This window comes from Cricetulus griseus, chromosome 10 (assembly GCF_003668045.3).
Source record: "Cricetulus griseus strain 17A/GY chromosome 10, alternate assembly CriGri-PICRH-1.0, whole genome shotgun sequence".
Lineage (NCBI taxonomy): Eukaryota > Metazoa > Chordata > Mammalia > Rodentia > Cricetidae > Cricetulus > Cricetulus griseus.
Window position 1 is genome coordinate 27,311,547 of NC_048603.1, and position 10,062 is coordinate 27,321,608.

Below are 10,062 nucleotides of genomic sequence, written 5' to 3' on the forward strand. Positions count from 1 at the left end.
ATCTGAGTGTATTTTGCAGTTCTCAAACAAGATTTTTCTATAGAGATGTTTTCTCAGGGGATGTTTTTGTTAAACAAACCCAAACATATGACATTATCGTTACTTGGCACAGTGACACAGAAATCCAAAACATAGAGTCATCCCGGGTTAATCAAAACATAAAATTTGTCCTTGATTAGTCAAAACAGAGGACTGTCCTTGACTAACATAGGATCATCCAAGGCTAACCACATATTTCTTAAATCAAATTAATGTATTTTTATGGTCAGTTATTGTTTAACATCTATTACCTAGTTCTTGTGAGTTTTTGGAGTATTTTAACTCTTTCTTATTAAAAGCTTTCCTTACCAGACAATTAAGCCCACTTTCGATGACACATGTACAGCCATATGAAATTTTATTGTTGGGAAAGTTTTTTTACTATTTGTACTTATGTGAATGACATGAATGATTTGGAAAGTGCTAGTTTTTCCTGAGATGAGGTCATGGCTAGTGACCCCATATCAGGTGATGGTTTCTTACCTATTTCTTTTGTTTAAAATGTCAGCATTGGCTTTTAGGGACATTTTGTTAATGTGGAAAAAAAAAGGAATAGAAGAACACACAGAAATTGTCACAAGAATCACAGCCCAATATTTTCTCCGGTTGAGAGTTCCACAACTGTATCCAGGAGACCTCCTTCTTTTGATGTTATTGCCTCAGTCTGTGGAACTTGTCACACAGAATCTATTGGATTTTGTGTGGCACAGTACCAGTATTAGACTACATGTAATCATGTTTTTAGCCCAAAGGATCTCATGGGAACTTTCAAACACCCCAGGTTGTTGTCAAGACTATAGGTTACTCTTCAAGACAAACAATACCTATGTAAGTCATTTAATATGAAAAAAATTAATCTGGTGTCTCCTGAGAGATCCTTCACCCGTATGGACTAGTTTTCTCGTTCCAGAAGGTACTTTGTACACTACCAAGGAGAAAAATACCAACCCAGCAGCAAATCCTTTGATATACAGTGGTGTTCTACCTACAAGATACCCAATAGTGCAATTGTGGTACAAAGCTTGTGGAAATAGCTAATATCTGATTCCATTTAACTCTCACTCCATGAGTTGTAGCCAATATGTGTTGTTGCCTGGGTGACCAAGAACCTGAAACTAGACAACCCAGGGACTTAGGATAAAACCAAACACTATTGTTCTACTAGAATTTAGGAAGGTAGCAATAACATGACTTGTTTATCTTTTTTTACATTCTAATCCCAGTTCCCCCTCCTCCCAATCCCCTCAACTTTCCCCACTGTACTCCTCATCTGCTCATCAGAGAGGGTAAAGTCTCCCGTGGGGAGTCAACAAAGTCTGTTCCATCACCACATTGAGACAGGACCAATGTCCTTCATCCTGTGTCTAGACTGAGCAAGGTATTTCTCCATAGGAAATGGGCTCCAAAAACCAGTTCATGCACTAGGGATAGATCCTGGCCTCACTGCCACTGACCCCACAAACTGCCAAACCACCCACTGTCACCTGCATTCAGGGGGCCTAGTTCGGTCCTATGCACCTCAGCAACCAGTCTGGAGTCAGTGAGCTCTCACTAGCTCAGGTCAGTTGTTTCTGTGGGTTAGCGCTCCTCCCTCTTTTTGACTGGTTCCGGGAGTTCCTCCCAGGGGTTAGCTGTGGATCTCTGCATCTGCTTCCATCACTTACTGGATGGAGGTAAATGACTCTAAATGAAATTCTGCTATACTCATGGATCAGTGCCTTGCTTATCCAACATCAGAGAAGCATTCTCCTACAGAAGATGGCAACAGAGACCTAGCCAGACATTATGCACAGAGTGAGAGACCTTGCAACACTCTCCCCTAAAACCGATGTCTCTATAAATTCTGCCCTCACGGGATTCAGGGAACTGCACAGAAGAGAATGAGGAAAAAGTATAAGAGCCAGAGAGGATGGAGGGCATCAAAGAGTCAAGGCCCTCTAAATTAGCATGTTCATCATGATCATTATGGACACTGGGACAGCATTTTCAGAGCTATGTAGGTCTGTATCAAAAGGGGTGTGTGGTCATTGGAATGTAGTTGAACCCCATAATCCTGTAATCCCATAATCTCATGGGGAGATATGGCTTTGTTCTAGTTGGAGGAAGTGTGTCACTGTGGGGGCGGGCTTTGAGGTTTCATGTGCTCAGGATACCTCCCAATATGGCAGTTGACTTCCTGTTGCCTGCAAGATGTAGGGATGTCAGCTCCGGCACCACGTCTGCCTATACGCTGCCATTCTCCCTATCATGATCACAGCGGACTGAGCCTCTGAAACTGTAAGGGAGCCACCTCAGTTAAATGCTTTCTTTATAAGAGTTTCCGTGGTCATGGTGTCTATCACAGCAATAGTAAAGCCGAACTAAGACAGGATGCTAGAGCTGAGAAAAAGTAGATAGATACATGTACCCATCCCTAACCAGAAACAACCTCCAATTGGTGACCACTTGCAAATTAAAATTTAGTTTTAAGGGTTGGCTGCATACCCAGCAGTAGACGGCCAACAGAAAACAAACTCAATGGCATCTTTGGAGGTTCCTTGTCTCAGAATGTCATGTCAGGGTTTGTTTTTCCTTTTAAAAATTTGATTTTTATTTTTATTCTCCCTCTGTGTCTCACTGTTTGTTTCCCTCCATCTCTCTCTCTCTCTCTCTCTCTCTCTCTCTCTCTCTCTCTCTCTCTCTCTCTGTCTGTCTCTCTCTCTCCTAATCCTACAGGCCATTTGTGTATATTTTATGGCTTCCAGTTTTGTGGTTTAATGGTATTGCTAAGTGTGTGGATGAGTAGGTGTCTGCAGCTATGTTTGCTTCTTGTGTCTTTTACCTGGACTCTCTTTCTTCTGTTTGTGAATTTTGTCTTATCCCAATCTGTTTGTTTTTGTACTCTCTTACTATGTTATATTATTATTCCTTAGATGCCTGTTGCTTTTCTAAGGAGAGACAGAGTGTGGGTGGATCTGGATGGGAATGAAGATAGGGAAGGACAGAAGGACTAGAGAAACTGGAAACTATAATTAGGATACATTATACGAAAAAATCTGTTTTCAATAAAAGGCAAAATCATGCATCACATAATATGAATTGTACTTGTCTCTGGGCAGTTACCACCACAATTTTATCTCATTTTTATGAATGTCTATGTTTTCAAAATACCCTTTTGTGCACATATACTATTATTCAATTAAGAAAAATAGCACTAAATGTTATTTGTAAAATAAAGATGAGCAAAGACCTTCTATCTGGAGCATGGACAGGTTTACCATGTGGCAAATTTCATGAATTAATTGATAATTAGGAAAATGTAAATTATATTATGATGGCCTGCATTTCACTACACTGCACCCACCCATGCCAACATTGATTTAAAAACAAACAAACAAAAACAGTCAGCTGTGACACCTCACAGGCATAATGGGATACTAGAGCTGCAAAGAACCATGCAAGTTTTTATTGGCCACAGAATTAGGAGTTAGCTAGCTTCCATTAACAATAAAGTGGCACTGTGCTAAGATTTCATTCCTGATGATCCCTTTGCATGGGTCCTAGAATGTGCACAAAGCCAGGACATACTCCTGGCTTTCCTCTCTTGGAGGTATTTTCACCTGTTTGGTCTCCCATCTCACTGGACTCTAATTTCAAAAAGGATTCACTAGGCTCAGCAGTCCGGAAAATTCTACTATTTAGAACCCAAGTGTTGGTTATTTTAGGCAACAGCCAAAGATAATCTCATCTTCAAACCAATGAAAGAGCACTTGAGAGAGTAAAGAATAAAGGATTAATAATGTTAAAAGTAGCCTTTTCATTTGAGGGTGCCTCTTAAATGTGTGCAAGGTGAGGCAATGTCTTTTTTTCCATTTCTGAGCCCTGATTCTCCATCCATGTAGTAGGTTTTTGAGGTACCCCCTCTTACTACTACATCAGTAGTCACAGGAACCAAATAGTCTAACAACCCCTAAGAAACTGAAATATCTTGTTGAAAGATTTGACTAAACCCCATTTAAAAAGGTGAGTAAAGATTGTCTGTAGAGATTGTGTCCCCTTGGCTGAGGGTCCTATAAGTCAACCTAGTAGCATGGCATCAAGCTTGTTAGAGGAACAGGACCTTGTCGATAACTTCAGTCATGTTGGTCCAAAGACCTTGAGTTTCCTCACAAAAGCATCTATAGTCTGAGGAGATTCATATCCTAAGTGATCTTCCACTGTCTGGACATCACCTGTTTTGGGTGACAATTTCTATTCCCTTGGTTCCTTTGAAAACCTTGGTGCTGTTCTATTTCAATTTGTTGCTCTAAAAAAATGTATTCATGGGGAGACTAAAACCAAAAGAGTCCATGTTCTGAGAGCTATCACATGTTGCTTGGAGTTGTACAGAACAGCATAGCTGAGTGATTCCAGATCCAAAGAAATAGTGTTTTTATCCTGTGTCCACAGCAATAGTGCTTTCATTGGGGACAGAAAAATATGTTTCAGAAAGTGCTGCAGTTGAGTTGGAGAGGTGGCTCAGCAATGAAGAGCACTTGCTCTTTCGGAGAGAGGACTGGCATTAGATTCCCAGAATACACATGGTGGCTTAGAACTGTCATTCCAGTTCTAGGGAAACCAATGCCCTCTTCTGGCCGCTGAAGGCTCCTGCACACACATGGTCCTCAGGAATCGATACAGACTCACACACCTACACGTAAGTATTTAAAGTGATGTCCTGAGTGGAAAAAGAATCCAAGGGGTTTTATTGTTGTTTGCTTTGGTTTTTCATTTGTTCTGTTTTGCTTTGTGTGTGATTACTCTTGACAGACTAAGATTCTCCCTTTACATAGGGTTTGCAATGTATTCCAAGTGGTAGAATGGTCAGGCTTTGTGCTCTCCTTTGCTTCTGTGACATTTTGTTTTTATATTACATGTTCTTCTACCCCTCAGCAGAAACAGTGGTGTGAGGAGCTTGGTCATCTTCATGATTGTACCCTGAATCAGCCCAATGCAAGATGAATCCCGCCTGTGTAGTAACAGTGAGGGTGATAGCAGGAATTGTAATGCTATCATTTATTTTTTCCTTTTAATTTTTATTAAATTATTTTTTGCATTCCAGTCCCAGTTCCCTCTCCCTCCTCTCCTCCTGCTTTCCCCACTTCTCTTCCCCACCTCCCATCTGCTCCTCGGAGAGGGTCTCCCCTAGGAAGTCTACAAAGTCTGTCCCATCATCTCATTGAGGCAGGACCAAGGCACCTGTCTATCCCCCTACCCTTGTGTCTAGGATGCTCAAGGTATCTCTCCATATTACGTATGTTTAAAACAAACGCCCGTCCTCTGACATGAGGTTCAGCCCATTTACCGGCATTGCATCTGCTATCAAATTTAACCTGAAGACCTTGGGGACGATGAGATATCTACAAATGTTCAGTGATGTGCAAAGGGTAACAGCTGGTTAGTGTTGGACCTGGGACTCATAGCTGAGATGGATGATGAAGAGTCCATATAGTCAGCCTCACTCAGTCTTTTCAGCTCTCCATGCCAAGGGGATCTTCCTATCCAGAGATGCTGAGTACATGTTGGGAAGATAATGGACACTTCTAATTTTGTTTGGAGCACCAAGTCTGTGGTTATTATGAGATAGAAATATTAAGCTATTTTTCTCCTGTAGCCAAAAACTCACTGAGTGTGTCAGGTCATGGACCCCAGACCTTTGGAATTTCACACAAACTGTGGCCACGGTTCCATAGAACGATAGATCTGGAAGAAGCTAAGACCAAAAGATGAGCCTTTGGTTGTTCTTGCTTGCTCTGCATCTACTACATGAGTTTGTAACGAGCAGAAAACTGTACGTTCTCAGGAACTGTCTCATTTCCAGTCAAATTTGACAGTCAACGAAGTGGTCTGTGTTTCCCCTGATGAGAGGCAGGGTCAGCCAGATGGTCTCTTTCTGGAATTGGAATTATGACTCATAACTTGTGGAAATATTGGACAGAACTTATCATCCCTCTCGTGGAAATGGTACCAGGAACCTCGGGGATGTCCCAAATTCCATTACAAATTTGTTAAGAAGTCCTCATGCCTGCATCACCCCAGAGATAGTCTTCTTTTGCTGCAGAGATTCTGTATTCTGTGTACTGGTTACTTTTCTCATCAGTGTGAGCAAACACTTCTCAGGAACAGCTGAGTATGTTTCAGTCGTGCATTTTCTCCCCTTCTTCATGAAGACAGTGCTGTAGGGAATCTGGGGGTGTGCCTTTGATATAAAAAGTTGCTTGTCATGCAGTGCAGAATATTGGACCCTTTGTGCTAATGTCTTCCTATCAAGTTTTCCTTTGGCCTCAGACATAACTGTGTCCTTTCAAGCTTAATGACAATGCTATATGAACTGGAGTCACTTAAATATGTCTTCTTTTGAGTAAAAGCACCTATACAGTGTTGCACACCATTCATTTTCTATCTGAAATTGTTTTGGACGCTAAGAACCTGCTGATGGAAAAGGATCTGTGGATTTCATAGCTGGGGTCCTGATTCTGATGCAGCATGCATTGCTGGGACAATGAACCCATCAGTGCAGGAGGCAGAAGGTGGGTTGAAAGGACATGTTGTTTATGAGGTTCTTAAAAGAGTTCATGCTTCCTGGGTTTTCATTGTCTGCAGGAGTGGGGAGGCTATCACCTATGACTAAAGCTCTTGATAAAAGCCCTGATCACAGTATTTGCTTTGGACAGTGGTGTGATAATAGATTGCTTTTCTTTCTGTTAAGTTGCTGCGAGCTCAGCTATAAACTTGTTCTCTCCAGAACAAAGTGCTGCAGAGTGGCGATGTTTCTCCCCTCTTTGTGGTGTTTCGGTGATACAGCGTCTTCCTCATTGCCTCCTGCAGTGGACATCCACAGACGTAATCCTGAAGCGTTAAGTTCAGGACAATAGGTATCTTGTCTCAACATTCTGAAGAACTGGTCCAGTAGGAGGTTTGAACAAAGCAGGGATAGCCTGGATCCTGTAGAGTGTGAAGATGGTAAGATAAAATACCATATTGAACTGAACACTGTCGACTTGGCTCACGGGCTGGTTACACAGGGGGAATCTGCAGCTTACTTAGAGCAAGAGCTATTTCACCCATGTATACACTGCTCACACTGATGGCAGCTTATTTTCTCAGATCTGGAACTTCACCAACTGTAGGCCAGAGTGATGTCAGTGGCTTCAGTCATCCTACGGCTGACATAAAGCCTTGGTTCAGGAAGCCTCGCTCAGTCTTGCACCTACTGACTTAGTCCTACATCCAAGTTCCAGCCTTTCAAGGCCTACTGTAAGGGGAGTGTCTTCCATAGTGTCAGAGTGATGTCACAGCTATGTTTTTAAGTCTATGAATGAGCTGCCAACAAAGTCTATCATGTTTCCCTTGAAATTATAATTAAGTCTTCTCTGCATTATAGAAAGATTCTTCTCTTACCCAATACTACTATCTAATACTGCTCGTTGAGAATACTTCAATATGAAATTCTTATAATCCTAATACGCAAAGACAACAAAGAAATTCCATTTTCCTTAAACTCCACTGCTGTCTGGGTGGAAGAGGGTGTCGGGTGACTTTACTTCTTCCAGCCTTTTCCATAATTATCAATACTCACGACTCATTTTCATTCATGCATTTCTTCATTCAACACATGTGTATTAGGTATATATTATATACACTGGGTTCAAGATGGAGCGCTTGGAGCTTTGGACCATAACGCAATCAATGAGACAAAACATGAACATTTTTTAAATAAATGAAAGCAGAATCAAGTATGAACTCCTTAGCATTCGTGAATCCAGCATACAACCAATGCATTCTGATGTTGGTTTTGCTACTTGTATTCTTCTTTATCTCTGACTAGATCCTTGATGCTCTGTAGTTACAGCTAGTAAAGATACATCTTCCTTCCTTCCTTTCTGTCTTTCTTTCTTCCTTCCTTTCTTTATTTTCTGAGAAGTTAAATGTTTATTAAATCAGGTCATTAAATTACATATCCACCTATACTAAGCAAATGCAGTATATGTATAGATCAGAGGCTAGCTAATCAGAACTAGTTAGCAAGCTAAAATTCCTTCTGGACGGACATTGGTACCTCAACATAACACCATCTCCTGGAGTGGATTTCAAGACAGGGATTCATCCCATACTATAGTAACAAATTCAGCAGAAAGGTTGTGTTTCTAATCTAGGTGTCGTCTTCCCCATGTTCACAGCTAGTAAGAAGCATCTTCAATACACGGTTACAAAAGCAGGTGGCACAGCAATATTGCTACCTTCAGTTAGCAGAGCTCAAACGTAAGGAAATTGTCTTTTGTAGTCATGTGCAGATTATGATAAGCGTGTTCATCAGTGATTCTCAACCTATGGGTCATGACCCATTTGGGGGTTCCATGTCAGAAACCCCACATTACAATTCATAACAGTAGCAAAATGACAGTGATAAAGTAGCAATGAAATAACTTTATAGTTGGGGGTCACCTCAACATGAGGAACTGAATTAAAGGGTCACAGCATTTGGGAGGTTGAGAATCACTGCTCTAGATGGACATCAACAGACTTCAAAGCAAGAAGGATCATTTGAGAAGGAAGGTTCTAGAAAGACAAAACCCAGAGAATTAGTTGAATGCAAAATCCAGCCTTGTATGTCTTCTTCATCAATGCAACGGTTGGCTTACAACCTCTTTTGCATTGAAAATTAACTCTTTGTCATCAATGTACAAAGTTTAAAAAAAGATTGTGAGATATGAAAAAAATTAACATAAAACACTAAATTTGTTGAAAGGTATAATCTCTTCTGTGCTTTCGTAAGCTGTAAAATGCTACAAAATTCTTCTTTGGATAGTTCTTAAAATTTCTACATAAATATATTTTAGACTCATTTCAGTTATAGAAGGGGCAACCAGTACCAAACCAGGATGGAAAGGGGGAAGTAAGGAACCTCACAAGCTAAAGTCATGTGACAATATGATATTTATATCTTCTTTTAACACTCATGGGGGATATCACTCATTACGATTTTAATCGTAAAATTAAAAGCACTTATTCTGTATAATGGGCCTTCCAGGTTGTCTGCAGCTGAAAGTGTCATCTGAAAGCTTACTCAGTGGTTTAGGGCAAAACTGAACCTTGAAAGGCCCCAAACTACATCACTGTTTAGACACGGCAGCATATGTCTGTAATCCAGAGGCACAGGAAGATTGTGGCATGTTTCTTGCCAGCCTGGGTTTACAGAACCAGCAATGCCATACTTAGTTTCTCATGCCATTGCTTTAAAGAAAACGAGGGTCAATTCACATTAGTGTTCCCTGGAGCTTCTAATATCCTTGTCAGAAATAATATCTATAGTCTAAAGTGTTTAGGATTTGCTGGTTTAACAGGTTTTACTGAGGTCTGAGCTTCCAGGTTATACATTCCAAATACTATATGATGCAGTTTTACCAAAACTCACTCACTATTTCAGAACCGGAATAGCCACTACAACCATGGACAGTTGTCTTCTGTAGAACACCATTCACAGAAGACCAAACTCAAACCCATCCTCTAAGACAGAGGTTCTGAGATCTCACTGAGCACTAGGAACTTGGGGGGGGCATGCTGAAACATAGGTGTCACTCTAAGAACCTGAATTTCTAAGAGTAGAGCTGATACTGCTTGACTGGGGACTCTTTGTCACACACATCTCCCTTGGTGGAAGTGTCCTTGGCCTCAGAAAAAGCAGCTCATAGCATTCACAATCAACAAGCTAGAGGTCCAAGAGGCCTGCTGATGTCTTAGTTAGTCTCAGGAGGGTGGAAGAGTGCATTTGATTGCCGCTTATATTAACAGTTGTGTTAACTTTTGAGATATCATTCAAGAGTTAAACATGGTGGACTTCACCCATGCCCCCTTGTCTATTGTAATTAATATTTTAATGCTGGCTGACTTTAACATCATGAAAATGAGAAGAAAATCCCCCCACTAATATAGATTTGTATCCCATCTATAAATTTTATTGGAGAGAGATGAAATCTTATAGGCTACTTTCATGGGGAAACTTCA